Source organism: Penaeus vannamei, chromosome 12 (assembly GCF_042767895.1).
Source record: "Penaeus vannamei isolate JL-2024 chromosome 12, ASM4276789v1, whole genome shotgun sequence".
NCBI lineage: Eukaryota > Metazoa > Arthropoda > Malacostraca > Decapoda > Penaeidae > Penaeus > Penaeus vannamei.
In genome coordinates this window covers 5,414,583-5,419,630 of record NC_091560.1, presented here as the reverse complement: position 1 = coordinate 5,419,630, position 5,048 = coordinate 5,414,583, and the positions used below count along the sequence as shown (strand labels likewise).

Below are 5,048 nucleotides of genomic sequence, written 5' to 3'. Positions count from 1 at the left end.
AAAATGTATAAAGAAATACTGCTCATATTTGCATTTGTTATTATTATTATTATTATTGTTATTATTATTTTACGAATTAAGTTAACAAATAAGGTGGGCATTACGGTGGGGCCTTTTAGACTGACGTGTTTTGCGTTTGGCTCTTTTTGTGTAATTCAGCAAAAGTACAGGAGATGGGTAGAAACTTAGGCATCTTTCTCGGATTCCTATTAAGGCAAGAGAACTGTACTGTAAATAATTTTTTCAAGTCAAATTATCTCTCTTTCTTCTGTCAAAAGTCTAGTTCCGTGGGATGCAAACTAAAACAGCCATGCTAGACATTTGAGCCATATTTTCCTTCCCCATAGAGTCTAGTGTAGTAAGCAGCCAACCGAAGCTTCATAGCCACAACTATGCCCCGCGTCCCCAAAACTGTTTGCCGTAATCCCCAAGATTTTTACTGACAACAAAACTAAACAAACCAGTGTACTTAATAAGCTTTTATGTGTTGTTTTTTTATCTTGCATAATATTAGTTTGCAACTCTTATGTTCAAGGGTTCTAGTGAATGGTATTGTGATCCATTGAGCGATTTTTTAAAAGATGTTCTGTCATTTATTGTTAAGAATGCAACCAAACCTGAAGTTTTACATTTACAAGATAAACACGATCCAACAGCTGATTGAAAGGACTGTTTTTTATTTCTGATTTTAGTTGTTGTTTTTTTATGGTTTTCATGTTTGTAGATCTGCATATTTAAATCACGTGTACTCTGTGTGTTTTTGTGAGATTTTTAGTATTAATGATTATGGTGTGGGCACACTAAGGTAGGGTAAGTTTAAGGTGTTATTTGTTTGTACAAGATGCAGCTGTTGATACAAGAAATAATCTTCAAATGGCAATGCCTCAAACAAAGGAAAAAGCTCTTGGAGAACACCGTTCCTGAGTTTCAGCTCTCTTGCCGTACATACCAAGGTGAAGACACATTTTCGTTTGAGGGTGTTGGGGGGCAGTGCTCACATACAGTGCCCAAAGGGCATGCCCAGTCACAGGTACTTTGGTTGTTGAAGGAATTTTGTGGGGTTGGGGACTTAGTTTTGTGAGTGCATTTGTATTATAAAGAATTACCAATTTTGGTCTTTACTCAGAGACTCTCCAGACAGTGATTGTTGGCGACATAGGAGCCACATGAGAACCACTAATTCTAGTGCTGTCACTGATTTATAGTTCGGCAGCATTAAGCCTTCTAAAGCTGTTGGTACCGGGTGTGCACACAGCCACCTGCAGTTTTTTGTCATATTTGTATACACAGAGATGACTTGACAAATGCATAGTCAGCAAAGATCAGTTGCTAGGTCTACTAACCACACTGGTTTTCTCCATTCCTTGATTTTTGGAGGAAAATCTGTTTATTGCTATAACTATTATTAGTGTTATAGATAATATTTTTTTAAACATTATTATTATTATATTCTTATTCTGTGAATAGGAAAGACAGGAGAGAAAGAGTAGGCCTGGGGATGAACCCTTTGCTTAAGTACATGTGCAGCCTTCTACGTGTAAACAAAATTGATAAACTAAGATCACATTGGACATGACTTGCATACATATCCTCGCGGTGTCAGGAAGCTACAGTAGGGCATCGGGTTGAGTCTTTGTTAATGGTCTCTAAGTTCGATATCTGCATCGGTTTGTTACATATGGTCTTGTTCTTTTTATTGTTTTTCTCTTTTCCACGGACTCCTAAATGAACAGGATTTATTTTAAGGCAGTTGTGAAAAAAGTGTTGTTGTAGTGTTTTGTACTCTAAACAAAGAAATCATCCTTATTTGACCTTGGTTTTTCCTTTCTTTGTTTTTCTTTTTCTTATAGGACTAATGATGAAAACTTTTGTTGTTGCCTTTATTGTTTCATGTCATTATGTAATGTATAATTAGTTAACATATGTAAACTTTTTTGGGGGGAGGGGAGGGAAGTAGCAGCTTGTACTTTTAGCTCATTTATATTTACCTAATGGTAAACTTTTTTTTTTTTTTTTTTTTTTTTTTTTTTTTTTTGTGGTTAAACACACACGAAAGTGAGTGAGTGAGTGTGTGTGTGTGTGTGTGTGTGTGTGTGTGTGTGTGTGTGTGTGTGTGTGTGTGTGTGTGTGTGTGTGTGTGTGTGTGTGTGTGTGTGTGTGTGTGTGTGTGTGTGTGTGTGTTTTTATATATCTATATATTTTTTTATATACACACATACGTAAATATATGTTGATATATACATATGTATTTGTACATATTTATACATATCATCATCATTGGCCTGTCAGATTCCACTACCGGACGTAGACGTCTCCCAATCTTGGCCTCTGTATTTATTATCTTATCACGCTATCATCATTGGTCTGGCTCTTGGCCTTCTGGTGTTCACTAAAACCCAGTCTTTTACTTTCTTCTTCTGTCTGTTGACGTGACATATATAACCTTCCCATTGCCATAACTTCTTTTAGATACTCTGAAGTACATCTTCCACTTTGGTGAGTTCTCCAGCCCATGTTACCCTCATCTTATGTCTACGGCCAATTCCCAGTATCAATCTTTTCATTCCTCTCTGGGCACTTAGTATCTTGGTCATATTCCATGTTTCCGATCTATATATATGTATACATTATGACTGGAAGGATGCATTGGTTAAAGACTTTAATATTTAAACATAATGCGAAGGAATCATGTAATATGCTACTGTTTCTACAGTAGGCATTTCAACCTCGCCTAATTTGTCACTATATTTCCTCCGCATCGGGTATGTTTATCTGTATGAGTTGCTCAAGATATGTATAGAGATACTCATCTACTATCTCTAACGCTTCACTTTGTACTAGTATCTACTCGAACTGAACTCTACTATTGAACTTGACCTTTGTCTTTCTGTTCATCTTTAAGCCAACTTTCAGACCTTCTTTATTTAGATTGTTTATTAATTGTTGCAGTTAATTTGTTGACTAGCAGAAGAGAGCGATACCACCTGCAAATGTTTGATTGTTCAGATATCTATTCCCACTCTTGATATTCATCCTGCTTTATTCTAGCTTCTGGAACATTTCCTCAAGGCAAGTTGTGAAAAGTTGGTTAAACTGGAGGATATCAAAGCACACTGTATGAGAGAGAGAGAGAGAGAGAGAGAGAGAGAGAGAGAGAGAGAGAAAGAGAGAGAGAGAGAGAGAGAGAGAGAGAGAGAGAGAGAGAGAGAGAGAGAGAGAGAGAGAGAAGGGTGAAAGAAGGGGAGGCAGAGAGGAGGCAAAGAGGAGGGGGAGGGGGGGAGGAGAGGAGGGTGCATGAAGGAGGGAGTGAGTAATAGAGATAAAGGGAGGGGAGGGAGAGGAGAGGGCAATATATACATATATATATATATATATATATATATATATATATATATATATATATATATATATATATATATATACATATATATATTCTTATTCTGTATGGTGTAATTTATATCATGAAAGTGAAAAAAAAGAGTGCACTCATATTGTGGTTATGACTATCAGTAAACTTCTTGCCGTAAAGAGATTTTTTCGACATTTTTACATGCTTACTCCGCTGTCTCAGATAGTAATCAGATCACATAACTCATTACTGCAACATGTCAACTAGTTTGTGTATTACAATGCGCTTTTGAAAATTGATTGTTTCCAATTTGTATCCATCTATTCCACTATATTTGGAAATCTTGTGCTTTTATGCAATATTATACAAAATGAAATATGCCTGTTATGAATTATTCTGGATTTTCTTTCTTTTTTTCTTTCTTTTTCTTTAATTATTTATATATATAAGTTTTTTGCACATGCGCATTTTCCCAACCAGGATTTTTGATAGTGCCTTAATTATTCTTTGACAGTCATCAGTATGTTTTGTGCAGAATGTGATCTTGGCAGTGATCCTTCTTTAGCCAAGTTCATGGAAGTTCTTTGAAACTAATTGACATTTGCATAAGTTACGGTGTGTTAAGTGAACCTGTCAGTTGTGTGAAGTGTGGAAATAAGAGCAGAATTGACTGATTTTCATGATGCATTTCCCAGAGCCAAACAAGTCTTTCCATCAGTTCCTCTTGGCAGCAGCTAAACTTATCCTTCATCCGTGTAAGGTAAAAATGATCGGCAACTAGAAGAGTATATTCTCTTGAAATTATTGTATTGAGACTACAGGGGTACAGGGGGCGAAACCCCTGATAAGGAAATGCGAGGGGTTCTTCGTGTGGAGCCCCTGATGGGGAAATACTGGAATTAGGAGGGTGTCTGGCGGCAGAGCCCCCAATAGGGAGGTATGGCAATCAGGAGGGGGTATGGGGTTAATAAGATTTTTGGTTCACATGGCAATCTTTCTAATAGTCACTGCATTTACAGTAGGATTCCTTTATTCAAGCAACGCAGTGTTGCATGTATCCCACTGGATCTCCAACGTGGGGGGGAAGTCTGTGATGGATACACCATTTTAAATCAAAATAGAATGACAGTGCACATATTTCTCCTAGAAAATAGTATTTTTCAGTGGAAATAGACACTTTTGTCATAGAAAGAATTACCAAATAGTTTTGCTGAGATGTTGACATCCTGTCTAACACCTTTTTGATTGTTATTATATCGGTTTTTGTATGGAGCTTAGTGGTAGCTGTCCCATCATATATATCATCCATTATTTTACTCTAGACTTCTACTCATGTTTTGTATAGCTTCTGATACTGCTCTAATTATTGAAATTAAATGCCTTTTCATAATTGATGAATGCCATACACAAGGATAACCTGTTTTCATTAATTCTCTCTTATTTGGGTTTGGCCTGTTCTCTTGGCTGGTTAGAATGTAGTGTCTGAGATGTGAATAGTGATAACTGAAATGAACAGTTTCTAGATAACTGATAGGAGAAATATGGATCAGTAATTCTATAGATCAGTGGTTCCCAACCTTTTTCTGGGTGTTACTCCCTTTTCATGCGTGATCCTTGTTCATGGTCCATCGCCGAGCATTACCAATGACTACAATGACTGTTTAAAGTCCTACACTCATTAGCTTCTTAGAGTAATTAA

General features: G+C 36.6%; 1 protein-coding gene across 1 annotated transcript in view; it reads left to right on the top strand.

The window, feature by feature from the left end:
* The first annotated feature begins 2,383 nt into the window (after positions 1–2,383).
* LOC113806999 (Ras-associated protein 2-like) overlaps positions 2,384–5,048 on the top strand; it is a 19,183-nt gene continuing 16,518 nt past the window's right edge. Inside the window, exon 1 of the mRNA XM_070127782.1 lies at positions 2,384–2,496. The gene's annotated coding sequence lies outside the window, so the exon portion shown is untranslated. The remainder of the gene's footprint in view (positions 2,497–5,048) is intronic.